This window comes from Podarcis muralis, chromosome 10, assembly GCF_964188315.1.
Source record: "Podarcis muralis chromosome 10, rPodMur119.hap1.1, whole genome shotgun sequence".
In the NCBI taxonomy this organism is placed as follows: Eukaryota; Metazoa; Chordata; class Lepidosauria; order Squamata; family Lacertidae; genus Podarcis; species Podarcis muralis.
Genome location: NC_135664.1, coordinates 16992592 through 17018517, shown reverse-complemented (window position 1 = coordinate 17018517; position 25926 = coordinate 16992592). Strand labels below are relative to the sequence as shown.

The window sequence follows — 25926 nt, the reverse complement described above, 5'->3', positions numbered from 1 at the left end:
GTGACCCACGCAGATGCGGGTTGTGTTCTGTTCAGGTTGCAAACGGGCCTCCGGAACAGATCCCATTCGCAACCAGAGGTACCACTGTACAGTCATACCTCGGGTTGAATACGCTTCAAGTTGAGTGTGTTCGAGTTGCGCTCCGCGGCAACCTGGAAGTAACGGAGCACGTTACTTCCGGGTTTTGCCATTTGCGCTCAAAATGACGTCACGCGCATACGCAGAATCGACGAAAAGCGACGCGTGCATGCGCGCGCAGACGTGCTGTCGCTAGTTACGTTTGCTTCTAGATGCGAACGGGCTCCAGAACAGATCCCGTTCGTATCTAGAGGTACCACTGTATTAGTAACCTTGATGTCCCTACGGCGTCCCTATTTTCAACTATGAAATGTCGAAGGGTATGATTTCGCTGCCTACAGCGATTCCTCAAAGAAAAACTTCTCTGCACATGCTCAGAGACACTTTCCCTAGCTTACATGTGGAGAGAGAGAGCGCGCGCTCAGGTCTAAGGCACGATGGGAGATGCAATCCCCGCTGCTGCGCTGCGCCTCCAAGGTCCCGGAACGTGGAGCCGGAGCCGAGCCGTGGCGACCGCCGCCCGAAGCTCGCCCCGCGTCCCCCCCCCCCTTCCCTCCCCATCACGTCAGCAAGCCAATCCCCCTCCGCTCCCCGGGAAGCCTGAGCGGCTGCCGGAGAAGCAAACAACGCGGAGAGGCGCGTCGGAGAGAGAGACCCCCTCGCCAAGAGCGCGCGGGAGGCTTCCCTCCTTCGCGCGCACTGAGGGGGGAAAGCAGGCGAGGGCGGGCGGCGGCGGCGGCGGGCTGGAGGGCGGGCCGAGAGCCTCTCTCTCCTCCCCGGACTGGTTCCCTGCCCTGCATTTATTCTTCTTTCCCTCCTCCTCCTCCTCCTCCTCCTCCCAGTTTCCTGTCTGGCTTTGTGCTGGCGACGGATATGTGCGGCGCCCACAGGTGTGTCTCGTCCGCGCCGCTTTTGCCCGGCCAGGAGCGCGAGAGAGGCGGGCGCTGAGGCGCGTCATGTGATGCGCTCCGGCTCTCTGTGGCGGCGGAGGAGTAGTAGTAGTAGTAGTGGTGCTTTTCCCCTCAGCTCCTTCTCCGCCTTTCCTCGGCTCGGGAAGCTGCTTGCCGCCGCTGCCGCCGCCGAGGCTCCCGCGCTGATTTGTGGAGGCTGCTGCTGAGGCGGCGCCTCCGCCCTCCTTCCTTTCCCCTCAGAATATGGGCAGCAGCCCGCCGGCCCCGCCGCTGGCTGCTGCGGGTCGTGCGCGCTGCCTCCGGGGGCTGCTGGGCTGAGGCGCGGCCACTTGGGGAGAGAGGGAGCGGCGGAGGCGGCGGAGGCAGCAGCACAAAGGCGCCGCCGCTACCACCACCACAGACCAGCAGCGTCTTCTCCTTCGCCTGCCGCCTTCCAACTTGGGTAAGTTTCGCGCCCCCCCCCCCGCCTCCTCACGAGAGCTCACCCTGTTGGCGAAGGGGCGGCTCCACCTGTTGAAAGCCTCGAAACCCCTCCCGGGGAATGCTGATTTGCTGAGCCAGTAAGCCAGGCAACCTCTCGGGGAGCTCCCCCCCCCTCCACTCTTCCTTCCCCTTGTCGCTGCTTCTTCCCTTCCCTGGGCGGCCGCCACTTCGGTGGCTCTTTCGGCGCGTCGAGGAAGTTGCCCGAGCCGATCCCGCCTGGAAGCAGCCGGCCGAGCTGCGATGAGGCCCGGGAGGAAGGAGGAAAGTGGACCTCATTGCCCTGGCGGGTTTAATTCGAGTTAACTGCTGCTGCCTCTTCTTTCTTTTCCAAAAAAACCCATAATTGCTCGTCCTGCCTTGTTCGAGCAGCAGATGGTTCCCATTAAGAGCAAAGCCTGGGCTCTTTCCGCTCAACGATGTGGCTGTGGACTTTGATAGCGCTGCGAGGCTTTTGCGAAATGTGAAACTTTCCCAAGGACTAGCTGCTGGTGGGTGAGCTGCGATGGCTGCTTTTCGATCCGATTGCGTTTGTAAACCTTTTTTTTAACATGATCAGGGAGAGGAAGCTTTTTAGATCCCTGCCAAAGGTGTTAGGGGAAAGAAAAAAAGAGACCATCTTATTCAGAGTCTGAGTGAATGTGCGAGCGATTTCTCCGCCTTCCCTTTTAGCACCAGGCTTCTGGAACACCGAGCTGGATTTTAGAGTGCGTTATTATCCTCGGGAGTTTCGTAATCGCCGCTCCACCATTCACATAATTAAAACCCATTCACTCACATCCCATTCATTCTTGTTCGGCTGCGTGTGGCTAGGCATTGGTGGCTTCAGTGACAATTTTTGACCCTTGGCTCTTGAGACCCCTTGTCTCTGTTTCAGATCTTGATTTGGGGGGGGGGGGGTTTGAAGGCAGGTCCAGTTTCGTCTTTTCAGGGGCAGAAATGGCTCGAAACTTTCATAAAGCAGCTCTTTGCCGACTGCAGGCACACACTTTTGCTCTTTGCGTGTTTTGTGACTCACTCCGGTTTATTTGCTTTGGAGCTGCACAGCATTGTCTTTGGGGACTATGATCCCAGTGAGACTGTCCGTTCACACGCATGACACTCTGGCCTTTCCAGTTTCTGTGCGCAATAAGATGCCTGGCTCATCTCTTTCTCGATTTATAAACTGGAATACAGGACACACACCCAAAAGGACCACACACACAAGTATGACTCTCTGAGATAGTGGACTAAGATTCACTTGTCATTTTTAAATCTAGCAGGATAGAAAGACTCTCTCTTTAATGTCTCTCCATCTTTGAAGTTCAGCTGGCGAGGGGATGAGGCTGTTTTTAGTTACACGCCACCAAAGGAAAGACTCCTAACCTATGCTAACCAGTGCTCACCTGTTGTATCTGGTCCTATGCAGAACATTTTGTGTGTCTTTTGCTACAACCTAGAATGTACAGTTGGAGAGAGCTTGATGTTTGCATGCATTCTGGTAAAAGAGAACCTGATGTCTGCTTGCATTTTGGTAAAAAAAAGAACCGTTCTCTCTGTCTTGGAGGACACTGAGAGAACATTGTTGCAGTAACACAAGCCAGTATTCTGCAGTGTTTAGGTATGTAGGATGTTTATATACCAGAACCTAGTTGCATGTGTGCATGCCAGCCATAGACATGTTTACTGAAAAGTATGTCCTCCTGAGCTCATTCTCCCCTCTCTGATTCCCTCCCAAGGATTACAACTGTAACCTCGTGTTTTGCTTCATTTTTTATCTTTACGAGCTTCCTATTTATAGGTGCTTCCTCCTCCTCCCTGAATAATACAGAGGATTACAACTGTCAGCTCTTGTTTTGTTCCATTTTTAAAAAATCTTTGAGTGTTTCTTTTTCATAGATGCTTCCTCCTTGCCCCAGAATAGTTTTTTTACCCTGGTATATTTCCTAATTCAGAATGTGCACAGTGGCACCAGCTTCCCCAAAGAAGCTAGCTAGTGGCTTGGCTACATGCTGTGATGTAGAAGAAAGGAGAAATTTAGTGAGTGGGTAAAAAATGGTGAATGTTGATACACTGGCCCAACAAATCCAGCATAAGGAGAAGGGAGAGGTAGGGCTCTGATAATGGAGAGAGGATGGTGAGCATTGGCTGCGAAGTGGGGTTTTGACTTCTTACCTGGACAATAATGGGACAATGTGTTGGTGAGTTACAGGCTTTTTGGAGGAGGGAAGAGGACAAGAAACCCAGGATTTAGAATACTAAACAGTAACTGGTTATGGGATCATCTGCATCTCTGTGCAAAAAAACAACAACCCAAGGACTACATGGAGAAAGATATAGAATGGATTTATAGTTGATGACCTTAGTTTCTTGTGATCTAATCTGGGTTTGAATTTGCACTTTAGCAACCCGTGAGTTAGAGAGTTTAAGTTGTATCCAGTGATAGTATACAGTTACAGAATAGTAACTGAAATGAAGCACTTGGTTTATTGATACACAATGTTTAAATCTGAAAATATTATCTCCGTAAAGAAAACAATGTTACAAATGTTGAAGAGGAAAGAAATGGCAACATAAAGGAAAACACCATACTGAGATAAAGTACTTAGAAAACAATACTGTTTAAAAGTAGCATTGTAGTTTCATTGACAAAGCAATAAATTAGAGGCATTTGAAATATTAGAGGAAGTAATATGTAGATGATCATAATTCCTAACTAAGGCAAAATGTAACTGGGAACCCACATTTTTAGGCATGCCGTTGCTCATTCCAGTATATTCTTCAAAACAATTAAGTAATGCTGTGTTTCCACATCTGCTTTGGCATGTGTTGCTATCTTACTTCTTAATAAGGTAAAACATGATATACTTATCAGGTCCTTAACACCCAAGATGTCAACACTTCATGTTGTCTGTCACTCTGATTCATCTAAAAGTTGCAAGAAACTTACACAGAGTTAAACTTTTCGATTATTGACATCTATTTCGGTCCATTCCAATGTTTGCTGAAGTTGGTAGCTCCTTGGGCCTAGCAGGGGTCAGACTAACAGCAACTTCACCACCAATTAAGTTATATTGCTCTGTTATCCCAGATATCTATCGCTCTGCAGGAGGGCTCAGTGTAGTTGGGTGGATGAAAAACATTATTGTGTTGCAGAGTGAGATTGAGAGATCTGAGTATGCCATCATTTTCTAACTACTGAGTAGTGATAGATATGCTTGTTGATCTAGAAATATGGAACACAGGCTGTTGATTCCAGAGAAACAAATATTGGAGGGTTTATAGACACTTATTTTTCAGCAGAAATTCTTCTGAAGCTTCAGTTAACCATAACCAAAGACGGAATGGCATGGATTTTATTTCACGTCAAATGTTACTCTTAGAACTAAGTGATAGAGCAAACATGCAGGAAAAGAAATAACAGCTAGCAGAAAAAGCAAAAAAAAAACACAACACCAGATCAAGTAGGCCCAGAGGTCTCCCTGATGAGCCAGGTGGCACCTGTGGAGTCACATAGTAGGTTTTCCTAAAAATGGCATTCCGTAAAACTGGCATTGTCTCATTGAACATAATTTGGCAGGGGCTTCTGGAGCAGGTAGAATATTTTTTTGGTGAGGAGGGAGGCAGTCCTTCAGTTATTTACCCCCAAACGATGTAGGGTTTTAAAGGTAGCTGAATTGAAATTAAACGGTCAGTCAGAATTGAATGGGGCATCAGTGCACAGCATACTGAACTGAAGAAATATTGACCATTTGGTTAGGTGCAACTTAACACACCTGGCACATGGGTGGCGCTGTGGTCTAAACCCTGAGCCTCTAGGGCTTGCTGATCAGAAGGTTGGTGGTTTGAATCCCCGTAACGGGGTGAGCTCCTGTTGCTCTGTCCCAGCTCCTGCCAACCTAGCAGTTTGAAAGCATGCCAGTGCAAGTAGATAAATAGGTACTGCTGTGGCGGGAAGGTAAACAGCGTTTCCGTGCACTCTGGTTTCCATCACAGTGTTCCGTTGTGCCAGAAGCGGTTTAGTCATGACCGGGAAAGCTGTCTGTGGACAAATGCCTGTTCCCTCGGCCTAAAAGCGAGATCAGCGCCACAACCCCATAGTCGCCTTTGACTGGACTTAACTGTCCATGGGTCCTTTACCTTTTTACCTTTTACACCTGGCAATAGCATCCTGCACAAGTTGAAGCCCGGGTGTCCTTCAAGACCAACCCCATGTAGAATGTGTAATCAAGAGGCACAAATGACAGTTGCCAAATCTAATGGATTTTATCCTATGTATCAAATCTGCCCTGTGCTTTGCTGCCCTTAGGGTTATTCTGCTCTTGCGTTTTGCAACACCAAAGTAGTGCAACTAAATACAATGCAAGCCTTCCCCTTTCAACCTAGGGGTAGCTGCTCTGTTTCTTTTAATTGAACTGAGAAATTTGCCCGTTGCTTTGCACTGGCTTCAGCCAGGAAGTACTAGATACACAGCAGTTGCCACAAACTTAATTATTATTATTATTATTATTATTATTATTATTATTATTATTATTATTATTTATTATTTGTACCCCGCCCATCTGGCTGGGTTTCCCCAGCCACTCTGGGCGGCTTCCAACAAAGATGAAAGATACACTAAAATTTCACATATTAAAAAACTTCCCTGAACATGTCTTCTAAAAGTCTGGTAGTTGTTGTTCTCTTTGACATCTGGTGGGAGGGCGTTGCACAGGGCGGGCGCCACTACCGAGAAGGCCCTCTGCCTGGTTCCCTGTAACTTGGCCTCTCGCAGTGAGAGAACCGCCAGAAGACCCTCGGAGCTGGACCTCAGTGTCCGGGCAGAATGATGGGGGAGGAGACGCTCCTTCAGATATACTGGACCGAGGCCGTTTAGGGCTTTAAAGGTCAGCAACAACACTTTGAATTGTGCTCGGAAACGTACTGGGAGCCATTGAAGACCTCTCAGGACTGGTGTTATGTGGTCCCGGCGGCCAGTCCCAGTCACCAGTCTAGCTGCCGCATTCTGATTAATTGCAGTTTCCGGGTCACCTTCAAAGGTAGCCCCACGTAGAGCGCATTGCAGTAGTCCAAGCGGGAGATAACCAGAGCATGTACCACTCTGGCGAGACAGTCTGCAGGCAGATAGGGTCTCAGCCTACGTACCAGATGGAGCTGGTAAACAGCTGCCCTGGATACAGATTTGACCTGTGCCTCCATGGACAGCTGTGAGTCCAAAATGATTCCCAGGCTGCGCACCTGGTCCTTCAGGGGCACAGTTACCCCAATCAGGACCAGGGAATCCTCCACACCTGCCCGCCTCCTGTCCCCCAAAAACAGTACTTCTGTCTTGTCAGGATTCAACCTCAATCTGTTAGCCACCATCCATCCTCCAACCGCTTCCAGACACTCACACAGGACCTTCACCGCCTTTGAGTGCTGGTCAGGTGTGCATTAAGACAGTTGTGGGCATATCTGCAGGATCTACTTTTCTTTACTATATTGCTATTGGACTGCTGGCACTGCTTGAAGGCACACGCTTTCACTTAGGTGAATAGAATCATAGAACTGTAGAGTTGGAAGGGACCCTGAGGATCATCTAGTCCAACCCCCCTGTAATGCAGGAATATGCAGCTGTCCCATATGGGGATTGAACCTGCAACCTTCGTGTTATCAGCACCACATCCTAACCAACTGAGCTATCCAGGCCCTCCAGAATACACAGATTTTGTTAAGGCTAACTGTAGCTGATGGAGTCCTTTTGCTCTATTGATTGTTTTTAATTATGGTCTTAAGGTGATTATGTTTTGTTGTTTTAATGTATATGCTTATAAACAGGCCTGGGATCTTAACCGATGAAGGGTGATTAAGAAATGGAGTAGATAATAATAGGAGGAAAAACAGAAGCTCATGATCCACTGACTGGAGCTGGCTGCAAAATAGTGTTTGTGTGAAATGCAGAGCCTGATTTAAAATGATGTGTCATATATAACCTGTATATATGAGTTTGCAACCACATTTGAGTTACTATGGAACAGAGATTCCAGCAGCCTCATTTAGGGGTTGCAGAAAAGGATGGTGGGCTTTGGCTATTTATCTTGCTAACTGAGAGCCAAAAAACCTTGCCAATCTACTGCAAATCACCCAGTGATCTGCTAATAGATCGAAATGTACCATCTGCCCAACCCTCTATTAGAAGGTTGGCATGAACAAAAATCTAGAGTTCCTGAAGAAGCGAATGCTATTTAAGTTGCATGTTTTGCTCAGTATTAAGCAAGCAATGAACTAAAACCTCATACAGTCTATTGGTTTTATTTTCTCTTTGTTGTATGAGAGAACCACAATAACTCAGTACTACGGAGCTTATGTGATTTCAGTATATCATCAGTGCAGCAAACAAAAAGTACTGCTGTACCCTTGGCAAACATTAAAAAGTAAGATACCAGGCAGACTTGTCTGAAAATTTAAGGGCTGACCATGTTGACATTCATAGAAATAGTTGGGCCTTTGATTGGTCCTTATGGTTTGTGTATATTTAAACAGTTTTCTGGCACAGTATGCAGCTTCGTGGTTCTACAATGGTTGCAGGAAGATTAAATGAATGTCTTCTCATTCTGTTGTACTTGGTCAAATTTTTCTGTACACAATGTGCAGAATGATCTTTATGGGTTTTTTAAAGTAGCTACTGAATGTGCCCACCTTGCTTCCAGTGTAGGACTTGAATTTTAGAAAACAAGGAGATACAATTGGGAAATGTCTTCAGTTTAAAAACAGATCAACCAATTATCAGGAGCCTCAAATGTGAGTTGTCCCCACACCTTCAAGGATCTCAGTGTTAGTGAGCTACTGAAGGTCTGCCCTTGAACTTTCACCATTGTCTGTTTTGCCTATTTTTGGTTCTCTAGACCCACAGCTACACTCCATTGCACACCCTCAAGGACTGTGTAGGCCTGATAAACTCTTTGCTAGCAATAACCCAAAGAGGAAGAACAGTAGTATTGAGCTTTCTGTTTCACATGATGATTCTTAGTTCAAGCTCTGGTAGAAGAGATGGTGAATACAGTTTGGCTCAAGTGGTCTTTCCACCCATGCAGGCGATGTGGGAGTGGGCAGCTGTTTGGAAACTGCAGCTGTTGTCACTGACTATCTCAACATGTACCAGTGCCTGAGTCACCCTCCTTGCTTTCTATTACTGTAGAAGGGGATTTGTGCTAGTGAGGTCTAAAGTATCTTGAACTTGGAACGATTTCAGAAAGTTTCCAAACAGACTTTGAAATCTTAGTTCCTATAATGCTTCAGGAATTTGGATGAAATAACTCGCAGCAACTTGTTGAAACCTGTTTGGATCCTTGCCTTGTGTGGGAGTATAGGAAAACATTAGTACATCCTAGTTTGGGGAGGTAGAAATGGAGGGCAGGTTGACGCCATAACGTGAAATAATTCTTAATTCAGTGAACCTACCTGGCAACTCAAAGGAGCAGTACAGTATGATAACACTTACCTTCCTGATTTCTGAAATCTTCAGCTATTTTTTTAAAAACAGAATTTACGCCATGAAGTTCTGTAACACTTGGAGCGCTGCCAGAAATTAGTTGCTGCTACACTGAACAAATATTAATAGCAGTGATTTTATGCTTGCCATTCTCCTAGTTATTCTTCCATTCTCCAAACAGAATACAGCTCCCCAGATGTTATGCAAATTCACTGCAGAATTACACAGTTACCATATTTAAGACTTGATCATAACTCATGACTTCAGTGTCCAGGTTGTAGATTTTCATGCATGGGGAAATCCTTGCAAAATCACACAGTGTTAGAAACACAGACATATAACCTAGGCACCAAATGGCTCCTTAAACCAGGGTTAACAGTTGCCAAAACAGAATGCCTAGCTGCCATTTTGGGGCCAGACACCTCGAAAGTTGTATTTTTCAATATGATTTTGGGGTTCCTGAAATTCATCCTGATGGTGCATATAAAATATAATGGATAGAATTCCACAGGATGTGTTGCTGTTGTGTGAAAAGGGTCAAGATTTAAGGATCCCCAGGCATGCTTCTCCAGATGGTGGAGACATCAGGCACAATCCAGGGAACCCAGGTATCTTCACTTGGTTACCAAGTGGTACAAAATGCACCTGGTGAATTTTGAACACTGCACACGCACATAGACACCTCTCGGGTGTTTGCAACTTAAGTTATACTCAAAGTAGACCCATTGAAATTAAGGGTGCTCAGCAAATTGTGTCCCATTATTTCCAGTGGGTCTGCTCTGTGTAGGACTAATGTTGGATGCAGCCATTTATTTTAAATTGGTCCTGGAAGTGCCAGAGGGACCCTTTCTTTATGGCATGAGCAGCACTGTGGTGCAGCTCCTTCCAGTTTTGTGAAGATAACATCAGAAGCCACAGGCTACAAGAAAGAGTGTTCCACATTGCTGTCTCTTGTCACACTTGCTTCTGTTTCTGGGACCAGCAACATGTGTTCCCATGCTAATATGGAGAGAGAATCCTGGAGTAAACAGAGATCCTTTGTGTTCATTGGATTGTTAACTAATACCAACCCTTTAACAGAATGAAAAAACTGGTGAAATCATTTTATACTGTTTTACAACCAACAGGAAATTAATTCAATGAAAGGCAATCAAGGGAGGGCTTGGTTTTGTGTGAGTGACAGAATCTTATAATTGAACATGAAGAGATTGTGGAGAACCGTTATCCACCTCTCTCTTTGCAGACCATAGTGTGCCATAAGCAAAGTACTGCAGAAAGGTTGCCTGAAAAAACCACTGGATAACTCAAATCAAGAAGGCAAGAGAGAGACACTCTACCGGAAAAGGCAAAGAATGAAAGTAGCATGTCTGTTGCACTTGCCCTGTTATGAAAATCGCTGAAATGGCCTAGGCTACCTCTTGTTTTTATATCTGAATGGAAAGAAAACTGGAGTGTTACTTAGTTCAGGCTATTGCCCTCCCATGTGCTAGGGGAGTCCTGCAGTGTTTTGTTGTCTCTGCTTTGGGGAAATCATTTGGGGTACGTTTTAGCCCTTGGATAACTGCACATACTGGAACACTTAATTAAAGCAGATAAGTATTATCAAAGATTATTATGCAAAGTCTAACATGGTTCCAACTTGGATTTTACAAAAATGAATAAATCAATGCAGATTATATCGAAATCAATAATGTGTGTTTTAAGAATTTAAAATTGGATTTTAAGTGCCTTGCTCTGTACTCTCTGGAGGAAATGCTATGCTGACCTGAATTAAAAATCTATCTCTTGAACAACAGATAATACTTAGCTAGCTACCAGCTTTTCCTTATGACCGTGTTTTTATTATTGAAGGAGTTCCTTTAACACTGTTCAAGTTATAATTCTATATGTACTTACTTTGGAGTAAAAACGTTGCAGCAGCCGAATCCTGAAGAACAGTCAGTTCCCCAAAGCCTGTTGGAACAAGAAAGAATATGAGGCTTACTACCCATATTTGACACATTTTGGTGCAGAAATACCATCACAGCCGGGATGTGACTTCTATGTTGGGAAGCAGCGGAATAGCACTTGTGTTGCACACAAAAGTTCCTGGGTTCACTTCCAATGAGTTCTACAGGACAAAAAAAATTGATAGTGGCTAATGTGAACTCATTAAGACACCAGCCAGAATATTGTCGTCTATACTAAAGGCATCTGAGAGATTCAACAATATCTAAAGATGTAACAGCATTTATTATCTGCTATGAGTGTCCCTATGGTGAGGCCATTAAAAGAATGGATATATATATTTTTGGTCATACTATACTTTTTATTTTGTTTGTTTCCCTGCCTTGGGAATGCTGATCCAACACCAAAGGTGTGGAGTATGAAATCTGCATCTATGTCTATCCATGTGAACCCAGAGCCTTGTAAGCAAACTCTAATCCCTTGGCTAAGTTAAACTACAACTCCCATGATCCCTAGCTAACAGGACCAGTGGTCAGAGATGATGGGAATTGTAGTCCCAAAACATCTGGAGGGCCGAGTTTGCCAATGGCTGGCCTAGGCATTCCATTGTTGCACCCATAACCTCGGTTTAAGGTACCATTTAGCTCCTAGCTTTTATATCTCGGTTTATAACACTGCTTTGCCCACTAATATTCATCTGGTGCACTCTGCTGCCAAAGTATTCACCTCTCTCCTCTATTGGAGCATTTGACTCTTCTTCTCAAATCCTTTCACTAGGTTCCTGTTTTGCATAACAGAACTCCCCATGTCCTTGTCCCTCGGTATCTGTCATACCTGTTATTTGTAAAGCTAAATATGTGTTTATATATGTAATGTGGTATACATCAGTTACAACAGTTGCTGTATATAATTATAGTACAACTTCAAGCATCTGTCCTCACCTTCAAGGGGACACTCATCAATGAGGTCCAAGCAATTGCAACAAGCAGTTGTTTATCACACTGCCAGTAAATACACTACATTTTTTTCTGGAGTCTGGCTGACTAATGCAAAATGGACTTCTTGAGACTCATCTCTCCTGTAATTGAAAACTTTTCCAGGGTGGGTATGCCAATCCAGTTGGATTAGTATCCACATCGTGATGATTATTGGCTTGAGGAACACCTGGGTCTTTTTAGTAGTGCAGATGGCTAGGGCAGTCCAGTCAAGACTTCTGAGAATTGCTCTGGTGGTTATACTTGCTTGCAGCTTTCCTGACTTCATGCTGGGAAGCTAACTCCTTTCGCTTGCTCTCTAAATGTCTCATAACAGGTTCTCATAGCAAATGTCCCTGGCTTTTTCACAGAAGCCAAGATCTTGTAGTGTGATCATAATTGCATTATGTTACTGGCATTTTATTAAAAACATGCTTTGAATAACACATGTTTTACGAATTTATGTGAGAGCTGATGCTGTCACGCACTGCTGGACTTTCTGTGTGAGCAGCAAAAGAAGAGCATTCTCATTTCTTAAATAATTTCCTACTATTTAATCCGATGATCAGCAAACTGTTCTTTGGACTGCAGACATGTTGAGGAACCTACAGCTTTATGAAGTTCCTCTTCATTGTTTTAATGGGAGAGGAGAGTGAATCACAGCTTGGGGTGCCTCTTCTCTCTTGCTAAGCCCCCCCCCAAAGCCCGCTGACTTTAGTAGGAGCAGTGACAGAAAGAAGGGGGGGAGGGCAGTACTGGTGTGGAGAGAAGGATTTTGACATCGCTGCTCATAATGCATTTGGTGGTCCAACGTAGTCCTGGGCAGTGTTAGAAACTCAAATATTATATTAAGCTAATCACCAAATGGCAACTTAAACCTAGGTTATGGTTGCCACAAATAAATGTCTATGGCCTTTCTTTTTAATCAGTGAAATAGTAATAGTAGTAACAATAATAATAAATTTTCATTTCTATACCACTTTATCTTTTCAAGAAAAAGATCTCAAACATCAAATCAAACTGGAATAAAACAAATTCAAGCTTCAAGGGAAATATTTCAGGTCCTTCTCTAAGTGATATATTCCCATATTTATTTACCTACTTAATTTGTAGAGCTGTCCCATAGCAGAAGTGCTCTAGGGAGCCAGTGTGAAGAAGTGGTTAGAGTGTTGGATTAGGACCTGGGAGTTGGGGGGTCAAATTCCCCACTCAGTCCAGGAAGCTCATGGGATGACCTTGGACCAATCACAGCCTCTTCACCTACCTCACAGGGTCGTTTAGGGATTAAGTGAGGAGGAGGGGGGTGAACCGTGTACTGCTTGGAGGAAAAGGTGTGATATAAATGTAATAAATAAGCTCTTCTGTTTACCTGCTTAAGAAAACTGGAGGGGCCAGCCAGATGGGAGATGTCTGTTGCCAACCAGACATCCAGAGATCTCCACGGGGGGTACAATTGGACCCATGCCAGTCACAAAATGTGCCTGGCGCCTGGCTAATTTCAAACACCGGTGCACTTCAGGAGACAATGGCTCCTCCTTTCCCTCAACAACAGCTCTTAGAGGAGAGATGGGAAGCAGAACTCTGCTGTGGAGACCAGCTCCATTTGGTTTCTTCCTCTCTGGGTTCATTAAAGTTGGTCACCATAGAAGCTACCACATCACTTTATGAACTGGTGCTTGAGCTTGGTTGCTTTCCATTTCCCCTTCTCATCCCTTTTGTGGTGCATTTCTTGTAAGCCTGTTGGTCAGAACTGTCACATTTTTATTGATCTTCTGGGAACCCTTTAGGCCAACTTCCAAGAGACTGCGATCTACTCACAGAGTTAAAAACTGGCAGTGACCTACCCCCTTTTGGGGGGTACAGGGCAAAGTTGTTGAGCTTTCTTTAGAGGAGCCAAAGTTGTTAAGGATCTTTGGGAAGCCAGTGATCTGCCAGTGATCAACCACAGACGTTCAGTGATCTACTGGTGGATCACAATCTACCTATTGGACATGCCTGCTTTAGGCTAAAGGGAAGGGTTCAGAATGATTTAAATAAATAACACCTTTAGTGTGACAACAAATTAATTACACAGCCCACAGCAGACATGTATATTAGCCTAAATCCCCCATACACAACAGGTGTTTGTCTATTATGACCTAAGTGTTTATTCAACCAATGTGAAAAATTGGGCAGGAAGATTTTTATCTAAGCCATTTGTTTTAGCTAAACCAATGGTAGAGTCCAGGAGTGTGTAGCTACTCCTCAGTTTATTTTTCCTGGCTACAACTGTGCTGTGTGTGTGTGTGTAGGTAATATTACCCCAGTAGCTGCTGAGCAAAAGCAGTTGTACAAACAATCCTTTTCTAGTATATTTAGTAAATAAATATTATGTGTGACTCAGCCCACAAAGTTTTATAGAATTGTTCTCTTATAAAAATTGAGATCAGAATTTGAATACTACTGTAAGTCCTTGGGTGCTTTTCTTTGCCAGCGGAAGTGTGAAGTTATGTTTCAAAGAATCCCTCAAATATTAATCGACACCTTTTATTTAATGAAGCTGTTAAAATACTGCCTTCTAATTACCATGACTTGTGAGATCAGATCTGTTTGTTTTCAATAGGAGGCCAACACATACAATTTCTTTGTTAAATACATCACCAGAGGATTGTTCGCTTGCCATCTATAATGGAATTCCGCAAATTGTTAAATCCTGTCAGATATGATTGATATACTGTAGTGGTTGAATGAACTTGAGAGGGTGGAAACTTTATGCTTTGCCTTTTGAATATTAAGGGAATAAGAGCCATAGCCCTACTTGTTCTATTTCCTTCTCCAGTGGGAGTGGGAGAGCACTTTAAAAAGTTTTTAATATGCATTGTGGGCCACATTAGCAGTCAAACTTATTTTTCCCTAGTGAGTTACTTAACAGCTGACGGAAGCTCCAGTTGTAATGAATGCACACCAGATTTTTTTTATAAAAAAAAAACCTGTATAAATTACAAATTCAGATAAACAATTTAAATTTCTTTTGAGCACCCCCCCCCCGAAACTACACACACATTTACCGGTAATTATTTTATCTTAAAGGCTTTTATTCAAACAGAAACTACTTTTGTAGCTAAATTGCAAAAAAGTTAGTAAGGTTCTACAGGAGCAGGCTTGCTCAATATTAATTGAAGGGAGGGGTAGTTGTTTTCCCCCCAAAGTCTGCAACTTTCACCTAGCTTTGCTTCTTCTGCAGGTGTAGAGTTCATGGATTTGACAATTAATAAGCTTTGCAAGTGATGTCAAGGCCAAGGAAAACATAACAATCCATGCAGTTGTTTATAAAAAATATTGTACTAGACTCTCCTGGTGCTATTTTTTTATTACCTTATACAGTGGTACCTCGGGTTAAGTACTTAATTTGTTCCGGAGGTCCGTACTTAACCTGAAACTGTTCTTAACCTGAAGCACCACTTTAGCTAATGGGGCCTCCCACTGCCACCGCAGGATTTCTGTTCTCATCCTGAAGCAAAGTTCTTAACCTGAGGTATTATTTCTGGGTTAGAGGAGTCTGTAACCTGAAGCGTATGTAACCTGAAGCGTATGTAACCCGAGGTACCACTGTACAGCATTGAATATTTTTATAGACGTGCAATTAATAAACACAACAGAATGTTCTTGATCCTGAATCCATTATATTGCCAGTAAACCTCCGCTTCTATAACTATTTCCTCTTTGCAGATAAGTTAGCATATGACCATTCATTGTTTGACTTTTCATTTTGTTGAAATAGATTTACACACAAGAGGATGCTGGGATGCAAACTGACTTCAGTGGGTTCTCGCTTTGTTAAACCTTTGGTATGCGCATTTTATACTTTTGTTTTGAGAAAAGCTGGTATATAGGGCTAGTGATACCTGAACTGATTTAAAATGTCTTGTAAGAAGGTATTTTATGTACAGTTGATGTTGAAGGTTACTGCATTTAGCTCTTAATTGGGTTGTTTTCCTTCTAAGCAAAGCTTTGTGGTGGTATTTAATCACTTCTGTATAACATCTCAATGTACAAAGGATTAGGTGCCCAAGACCTTCTGTTGGGTTTCAAGGTGTAATGGAATTCAAACAAAAATCTCCCCAATCCAGCCCAACACCATTATCTGCATTACTGTATATTGTTGGCATCTGCCTGTCTTGAGAGACAATGGAGTGCATTAGCAGCAGTGACCTCCAGGTGCAAGCCTGGGCAGTGTGTATGGAGGTCCTAGGTTGCCCAGACAACAAGTCCCCCCTCTCAGCATCATTGATGTGGCCCAAAGGAAAGCAGGGCAATACATTTGGCACCAGCTTGGCTGCAGGAGTTGCTAGAAGGAGGCATACAATGTGCCATCCAACAGTCTTAGGGAATCTGCTCTGGATTTGTGTAGGGGTTTCTTTTCCTAAATGGGACCCGGGTGGCGCTGTGGTCTAAATCACAGAGACTAGGGCTTGCCGATCAGAAGGTTGGCGGTTCGAATCCCTGCGACCGGGTGAGCTCCCTTTGCTCAGTCCCTGCTCCTGCCCACCTAGCAGTTCGAAAGCACGTCAAGTGCAAGTAGATAAATAGGTACCGCTCCAGCGGGAAGGTAAACGGTGTTTCATGACCCAGAAAAACTGTCTGCAGACAAACGCCGGCTCCCTCGGCCTATAGAGCGAGATGAGCGTGCAACCCCAGAGTCGTCCGCAACTGGTCCTAACGGTCAGGGGTACCTTTACCTTTACCTTCTTTTCCTGAAGACATCTCTCAAGGCAGTGGAGGTTTAGGATCAGTTTTTTCCTTCTCCTAGATGGGCTACCTTCCTAGTTGAAGAGCCCCATGTGTTCCTCACTTCCCTCTAAAGCATGTACAGAAACAGCCTTCTTGATCATTGGACCCACCATTGGTCTCGTTCACCAGAATCTGTCTTCACACGCAGGGGAAGTCCCTAACTCACTGCGGGTTTGAGACCCATTGGCCACCCTCACCTAGTTTAGCTGATCGGTTGAAGCCATTTCCCGGTTGGCTGCTGTTAAATGCTGACAGTTTCTAGTAGCCACTGGTGAGAGCTGAGTGGTGCAGGTTGAGGGCCAAAGGTGGACAAACTTCACCAGAAGGAGCACAACGTGTGTCAGTTTGCATTTCTTAATGCAGAAAGTATTGATCTGATGTGTAGAGATATTTCCTATTTTGATTAACACAAGAGGCTACTAGAAGCTTCTCTGCGTGAGACAAGCAGGCAGAAACTTCATGATTGTTTGGGTTATACCTTTTGGGAAGCTCGTTTCAACTAGTTCTCTTAACCCTTCCAATTAAGGTCATGCTGACCATAAATATATAAGACCAGAAGGTGCCTGGGCTTTACTTTCTCTTTCTGTTTCTCTTTTGTTCTGGTGTGGTGTTCTGTACATAGTATGCTTAGTGTTAAGGTTTAGTTTTGTTATAAGTTTATAAGTTTTTGTAAGTGCTGCAACTGGATATTTTTATGGATTGTGCCAATCCTGAATGTATTTGGATTTGTGACCATTATGCTCATTTGCCTTCAGCACAAGTAAAGCTCTGCTGGATGAAGTACTATTGCCTCTGGTCTATTTTTGGGAACTCTGCAATGTGTTTCAAGTTTTTCCTCCACACATACGACAATGTGCCCCCCACCAGAGGTGCTACCCCTACCCCGCTACTGTATATACTTTTAGAGGAAGGCACAGATTAAGTTGACGGTATGTTTGAAGGGCTTTGAAAGCAAATAAACCATCCATGTGTGTATATCAACTGCATAATAAAGCACTTCCCTGAAATCTCATGACTTCTAAGTTTAGCTTTTTCATTTTGAGGAGAATGTTTGAAAATTTCTCTTAGTTAGAGGACTCAGTTATTTTAAGAAGGTTGCCTCAAAATGTGACAAACGTTAATTTGCAGCTGACCTCTGCATATATGTCACATTTCAGCCCTTCATTTTAGCTATAATTCCACCAGGTCAGCTTGTTGTACAGCTGGTACCTGTTACCTATCCTCATCACCAAGTGTTTGTGTCCCATCTGCCATCTGAAAAAGCCTCCACTCACTGCGATCTCCTCCTCCAGCAGCAGATGCTAAGGGGCTTGCAGGACTGCCACTGGTGTCTCTGACTCAGCCCTGTACAGATTGACTCTCAGCACGCCGTTGCAATTGGATATAATTGGGCAGTTGCATTTCTGAAAGTTGATGCATGCTGAGCTCAGCACGTGCCAACAGTGGTTGTGTGACTCTGCGTGCGCACTGCTGGAATTGAAACATAGTGCAGGTTGAAGCATGTATCACCTGGATTTTTATTCAGTGCAGATTGGAGGGACTGGCAGTCCTTTTCTCCCCATTTTTTTACATAGAGGGATCTATTACTTTTGCGTTACGAAAGATGGGAATTGAAGAAATCTAGCTACATAGATCATGAAGGTGTGCAACTTCTCTGTGGAACGGCTTGCAATTATACAGCATATAAAGGATGCTCTTGTAGTCATAAGACACTGTTTGTGGAAGAAAGTAGTTGCATTTTCAGTCTTAACACACTGCTGGGTAGTTCTGGCCATGCTAAGGATTACCATTCTATTGGAAGCTGTATAATGTTTGGTGTGTTGAGTGTGAACTGAATATGGAAGATTACCTAAATTGTTTTTCCAGAATCCCAGCATTTCTCCAGTTTTCGTTTCTATGCAATTTTTTTTAAAAAAAACCACATCAATATTTTAATGTAGATTACTTTAGGGATTATTTCTCTTTCACAGGCTAATCCTGTTATCAAAACATAGTATCTCAACTGCTGCATAACACTTGAGCTTGCTAATTATAATTTTGCAACCTGTGTTGCTTATACTGCTGCTTTTTTCAAAGATTATCATGTGAAGGTAAACCCCTGTAAGGACACTTGAATTTTCTTTTCCCAGTTGTGTCAATTAGTCATTATCTTTTCATTCCAGTCCTCAGGCCTGTAAATAAGCACATTTCAGAAATATACACAATAGCTAATTTTTTAGTGACCACCCCCCCTTTCAAATGTCAAGAAGCCACAAGCCAAACTTTGTCACCTGTAATATAAATACATCTACTTAAATGAAAATTCTCTCAGCAGAAATCAGCCTGGAACCTTAAAACATAAATCCAGTTGTTGGTTGTTGTTGTTGTTGCTGTTGTTGTTTTAAAGGTATTTATATGCTATTTTTATGCAAATTGTTTTGAGCCCCAAGAAGACATCCTGGGGGGCTGGTCAGATCGGGATGAGGAATGGGAAGGGTTTGAGGAGCTGCCAGCTGATGAACTCAGGGAGGGCCCCAGCTCATTGGGGCAGGATGTGTCCAGGTGACATGAGGCATAGGAGCTGTCAGAGAGAGATGTGTCGAGCAAGGAATGTGATCCAGGAGAGGGGCTCAGAAGCTTCCAACCACATTGGCCACTGCCACTTCTACCCACAACCCCAGCTTCAAGCCACTGGATGCCAGCCCCACCTCCAGCTTCAAGGATGCCTCCAGAGCTGTCCCTCTATCAGTTCCTAAAGATGGGCTTCTGCCTACTCAGGAGACATCAGATCTGGATCTGGTATGGTGCTGTCTCCTCCTGCATCACCTAGTAGAGAAGCAGGTGCAAACAGACAGCTCAGATCCAGCCCACTTTGAAGGAGTTAGCATTTACTTTCTAGGAAGGCTAGATACTTCTTAAAAAGATGAAAGCTCAGAGTCTGTGAGTCCTCCCTGGGTGGTGCCACATCACCTATGAGCATTGGGTTGGTGACCACCACACTACTATGGTTAATTAAGGGATGTGGCAGGAGGAGCTTCTAAATTCCTCTTCGTTAGAGTTAGGAGGACAGCATGGAGTTGGGGCTTGCTGTGTGTCATGGTCCGGTTCACGGGTGGTCGAAGTCCCGATGTCCAGGGGCAAGATGGCGGGGTGGGAGCAGAAATGGGAGTCCAGAACCCAGGAGGCAGGAAGCCAAGTGTCCGAGGGTCAGGAAGCAAGGAGTCACCAAAGTCAAGGGTCCGATAAGCATGAAGCAAGGAGTCATGAAGTCAAGGGTCCGAGGATCAAGGAGTCAAGGAGCCAAATGCAGCAAGGCAGGGAACATGTTGCTGTGGCAAAGAGCCGAAGGGAAATGCTGACCTTATATCCCTTCCCAGCTCTTGCCACCAGGTGCTGTGAGTTACCAGTCAGCCTCACCTGTGTTGCCGCGCCTTGCCTCTTCAGAACAAACTTAAGAAGGCCCCAGTCCTGCAGAGTCCTACTGGTCACAGGGCCTGGCTCCTGCACGCACTCCTGACACTGTGATTCATTTCCACAAGAGTGAACCATGGATTGGCTCACAAACACACACTCACAGAGGTGATTTAATTGCACATCATGCTTGAAGTTTTCATTTGTGTTGAGGCTGTGTAGCGTGAAAAGTAAAAATGCCTGTTACAACGAAAAGAGAACCCATAAAAAAACATCAAAGTGGAAATCTATGTGAGAGAAGAACATGCAGCAGCAAGTCTAGTTTCCAAAGGCTCACTGGAAACGAGAAATGTTTTGCCTGTTTTGGAAAGGGGTCGAGCATAGACGGAAATGGGAGGGCATTCCTTAGTCCTGAATCTACTGCAGAAAACGTTTCACTTTTTGTTTATGACATTCAGGCATCCCAAAAAAGAGCAGGGATAATCCTTAAATTCCCTCAGGTGGGTGGGGATCAGGAAGGCTTTCTGAGGTATATAGGGCTTTAAAAATAAAGTAAAAACAGCCTCTTGATTTGGGACCAAAATGAAAGCCAACTTAAGCTGGTTCAAAAACTGGCCAGGCTACATGACATTGTTGAGCAGTGAAGCTTCTGAACCTTTTCCAAAAACGGCTCCGCTTGAAATGCATGATAATCTAATCTAAAAATTGCCAAGGCATGGATGGCAGCGCTTGGGGCTTTTATCCTCCAGCGTTGGGCACAGACTATTTATACTTGATAAATGACATTTTAAGCCACATCTGACACCAGGTGGAGGAGGAGTTTGTTTGGATTTGATATCCCGCTTTATCACTACCCTAAGGAGTCTCAAAGCGGCTAACATTCTCCTTTCCCTTCCTCCCCCACAACAAAAGCTCTGTGAGGTGAGTGAGGCTGAGAGACTTCAGAGAAGTGTGACTAGCCCAAGGTCACCCAGCAGTTGCATGTGGAGGAACGGAGACGCGTACCTGTTTCACCATTGCTGGGCCCATGATGAGCACCCTCCAGAATATAAACCTTCATGGAACCAGATTAATCCCCTTCTAGTCAGAAGACGACCACACAACTAGACCAACTAGATTCAAACAGCAATTAAAAACCAGTATGACACTGTAAAAAGAAAACCCAGCATGACTCAAGAGAAGCAAAACGGTCACCCAGCACTTGCAAAATGCCTTGTGAAACAGCAGCAAAATTCCGCCAGGTTGTGGACATCCTATCATGTACAACCCAATCTCTCTCTTGATACGGCATTCCACAGTCTGGGCTGCACAACAGAGAAGGCAGTACTCTCCAATTTCTTCTACGGGTAAGATGTGTAGGAGAAGACTTCCAGAGATAGCCTCAGTGAGCAGGGAAGAATTTGTGGGAGTAGGCATTCCATGTGGTGTACAGGGCCCATGATGCTATGGCAGTTAGAGGTATATTTACAGATGGATTAGCCTGTCCTAAGAATGAGATCATTGTCTGTTAATCCTTCCCAAGTCATCTAAAGCAGTCCCTTCTCTCCATATCTTCTAAGTAACCATGCTAGCAGCCAATTCCCATAGGGTCACTTTCAGGTATGGGTTCACTTGTATTACAACCGGTTAATCTCTAGTTAATTCTACAGATTTTAGGCATGCATGTCAATAGAAAAGCTGGGTTTGTGCCTAAAGCATCTAACACACTACATTTCAATGGGCAGTGCAAGTCCTTTTTTAGGAGTCTGTAAAGGTCCAAATTACTTCCACTGTCACTTTATTGCATCTAAATTTCTGATTTGAGTTTACCCAGCTCTTTAAAAAAACGATGTGTTCTTCTCTTGAAACTCATATCCAAGAATGTAACTAAAGTGTCTCTCTCTCCCCCCCCCCCAACACCTGCATACAAGATTCACATTGACACACTGGTAGGTCCTGACCTGCTACTTGGGGAATTGCTTAACTAGCAAGGAGAGAGCTGGTAATGTAGTACTAGCCACACACTTATTCCTTTCCCTTTCCTGTGAGCTCACTTCATCACCCTTGGCTTTTAAATCCTGCAAATGGGGTGTTAATTTTTAAATAAACAACCTCCTTGCCAGTTTCTTCCCACAGAATGTGTAAAATAAATAGAGTACCTTTGCATTTTATTTTTGTACGCCTTCTCACTTTATTTTAAGGCAGTCTAAACTTTTGAACTTTTTTCAACCTCTCTATATATATATTTAAGAAGTGTTTTCTTTAACCTCCATTCACGTATATGGATTAGCAGACTTGATTGTTGAGAAATATGCAGCTGTTAAATAAAAGGGTCACTTTTTTATTTGACCCCTCCCCCCCCCATTTTTCTTCCATCAAAGACTGGGTTAATGGAGTGCAAGTTGTAGTTTAGGAAATATAATGGTGCAGACATTCTGCTTTTGGGAAGCTCAGCTTTTTTTTTTTTTTTTTTTTGCTTTTTTTTGGGGGGGTGACATGCTCCTTTTGCCTCTGTATTCTCTAAACTTGATTTGAAGAGATTGACTTGCATACATTTGCCCTAAACAAATGTAGACCTGGGCCCAGGGGTCAGCAAACTTTTTCAGCAGGGGGCTGGTCCACTGTCCCTCAGACCTCAGGGCTGGACTATATTTCTTTGGGGGGAGGGGAATGAACGAATTCCTATGCCGCACAAATAACCCAGAGATGCATTATAAATAAAAGGACGCATTCTGCTCATGTAAAAACACCAGGCAGGCCCCACAAATAACCCAGAGATGCATTTTAAATAAAAGGACACATTCTACTCATGTAAAAACACACTGATTCCTGGACTGTCTGCGGGCCAGATTGAGAAGTCGATTGGGCTGAATCTGGCCCCTGGGCCTTAGTTTGCCTACCCATGGCCTGGGCGATATATTGATATATCACCCAGGATTGGTATGCGGGGGCAGACCGTGATGACAGCTTCACCCAGCAGTATATCGCTGATGAAACCATCACCGCTTTTGAATTCCTCTGTCTCCAAAAAGAGAGCTGTGGCAGTTTCACCTGGCATCTTGCCGGCTGGGTATTGGCGGTATATCACCAAGCCGTGATGTTTGGCTGGCGATACACCGCGATGTTGAAAGCTCAACACCACCCAGCCCTGGGCTACAGCTAGAGACCGCTCATCTTTTTCAATAGATGCTTTGTTAGCTTTCTTTATGTTTTCTCCTTTTGTCGAAACGGTGCAAACAGTTGCTTTTAAGGCCATGTTTTCGCTTTGCCACTCCCTGAAACCTTCTTTCATAAACTTATTTCCAGTGTGCAAGTTCCTGGGGGAGGATTTGCAGGCTTCTGAACTGTGTGCTGATCACCCTTTGGCACACTCCTAACTGGTGATACTGTAATCTTTTTGTCTTTTTTTTATTAAAAAAAGAAGCGCGCCTTGGAAGGTGATGAGAGAAACCACGATGCTATCGGTAATATGCTGTTTCCACTCTTTGGCAGAACAACTGTATCACAATTAGAACGCTGATGAAGATAATCTTTTGGGAAGAGTTCATGAAAGTCTTTTATATCCTGACATTTGGAAGAGTGCCTCTCCCCACTCCAAGACCTCAGAACCACCTGAGAGTTCACCTCTTTGTTGAGAATCTTCATCGCTTCTGGTTATAAGTTTCAGAAGCTTTTGAACTATGTTTTCTGAAATGAGCTTGCCCTTTGAATAGGTCTCTTGCAGTCGGGTTTAAACTGGCCATGACTTAAGTGGCCTGCTGTGAATCTTCATGACACATGGGAAGAGGGAAAATGCAGCTACAGTACTTTCCAAGTTAACCTAGATCAATGTGTCCTTGGAAGAGTCACTAATACAATACAGGGTACCCTGTTCTTCTACTTGATTCCGGGAGCATGGCATATTCTTCCCAAGAGCTGGTTGCCTAATTAAAAGCTGGATAGAAGTATATCCTGTTTTAGCCTTTCTACCCGGATAGGTGAGCTCTCCCCCAGTTGGAGCTGGCCTTCCTTTAGACTGAGAGCTGTTGTTTCAGCACTCAACAGTTAGGTAATGGTGGTTCATGATGGGAAGAACCTGATGGCATTGCCTTTTCCGAGAATGGCTAAGGTCTAGGATCTGTAGCACCCATGGATTGGAGTAGATTGGATGTGTTAGACCTTGGGCCATGAAGTGCTTCACTGGACATGAGTTTTGGCTGGGTATACTGTTGCTTCTGAAACAGTGTGGTGGTAAAGAAGGGCTCCAAAGCACCCCCTGAGGGTGTCTTTTTGGGAACCGGTCTTGGGTAGTGTTTCAGGGGTTATTGGAACAGGGTCTCCATATATGCAGAGGGGCACATCCTGCTCTGCCTTCTTTTTGAAGGAAGTCTTTATTAATGGGTGATGGTTGAGTAGTGGTTTGTCCTAACAAACAGTAAGAATGTTTCTGTAGATTGGTCGTTCCTAGGTAGAGAGAACTTCTGGTCTGACTTGTACATTGTTAAACCAGAAGGCTAGAGACATAAGTCAAGGAAAGTATGATGACTGTAGTTCTTCAGCCTGAAGAGACAGGCAGGGGACCATTGTTGGTCATATCTGTTGGTTGCTGCTTGTTTGAGGCTAATTTTTTCAATAATTGCTAAGTTCTGGTGGCAAGCAAGCTGTATTTTACCACGCAATTGTGAGTTCCAACAGCAATATTAAACATTTGTGCTTTATTATGGGGTGCCCACTGGGCAGCATGTTGATATAGTGGGGAAACAGGTGGGGGTTTTTTGCATTTTATTTTGGGGGACAGAGAATAGAAACTATGCTGACAATTCAACAGGTGTAGTGTTAAAATGAATGTCTTTGACTCCTTGCTTAAAGCTAAATAATAATAATAAAAAGAAAGAAGGTGGTCTGCTAGTGTTTTCTCTCCTCTGTGGCGGGATATTCTGTCTCTAGTATTCCCCACCTCTATGCCATTTAGCAGTGAGGTAATAACCTTCTCATTTTCCCCCTTTAAAAATAATGGAAGCTCTAAATGCCTTTGTGACTCTGGGAGCAGCTATGTATAATATTGATAAGTATTGTTTCTTCGTCTTTCATTCTGACATTGCTTGCTGAATATAAATAGGAGACCATAAACACTGACCCAGCTACCTGAAGCTCCCACACGGGAGCTGATTGAAGAGCTAGAATTTCAAAGCAAGAATGTTGCTTCTCAGTTGGGCTGTTTCCTGCTCTGCATTAGATGAAGAGGCAACCGCTTCACATTTGCTTAGCAAGTTTTACTCTATCTCTGCAAGACTAGAAATATACCGTGCAAAGGTCCCCTTCTTAAAGTGCATTGAAGCATACTGACTCTCTTTCAAATCTCCCACCATCTTCCATAACTTCATCTGCAAAAAGCAAACAAGATGCCCAAGACACAAAACAGATTTTGTAGCATATTCTTGAGAAAACAGAACTATTAAATAAATCAAAACACTATAATGCCTTGCCTCTTACAGATTCACTTTTATTGCAGCTCGGGTGCCGGGGAAAAAAGAGAGAGTCTAGAAACCAGCAGGGAAGTGCCTAACAGAGAATGTAGTGGCACAATGCTCATTTTTTATATATAAAGCTGGAACTCTGAATTTTTAAACATTTCTTGCAGGCGGGAAATATTTTGACAAACAGCGCAGTAGCATTGTAAATAAAAAGAAAGATGAGCAATTAATGCTAGCCGAAAAAAGAGGATAACCTGTCCATATAACATTTTAAAGATGTTTGTTGATGTTTTCATTAAAGCATGAAGATGATTGTTTGAAAATGCAAAAGGTGGCACACATTCCTTCCTGGTGCCCATTTGAATCAACAGTAAAAAGCAGCTGCAGTTGTTTTCTACTTTGGTATAATCTGTAGGGACTGTTGCAGGGATGATGTAGATGCATGCTTTTTATATTTGCTTAATCCTGGGTGCAGCCGGTACCACCCAGTGCAA

The 25926-nt window shown here is 44.0% G+C and overlaps 1 protein-coding gene across 1 annotated transcript in view; it reads left to right on the top strand.

The window, feature by feature from the left end:
* Positions 1-910: 910 nt before the first annotated feature.
* PLXNB2 (plexin B2) overlaps positions 911-25926 on the top strand; it is a 354483-nt gene continuing 329467 nt past the window's right edge. Inside the window, exon 1 of the mRNA XM_077935826.1 lies at positions 911-1431. The gene's annotated coding sequence lies outside the window, so the exon portion shown is untranslated. The remainder of the gene's footprint in view (positions 1432-25926) is intronic.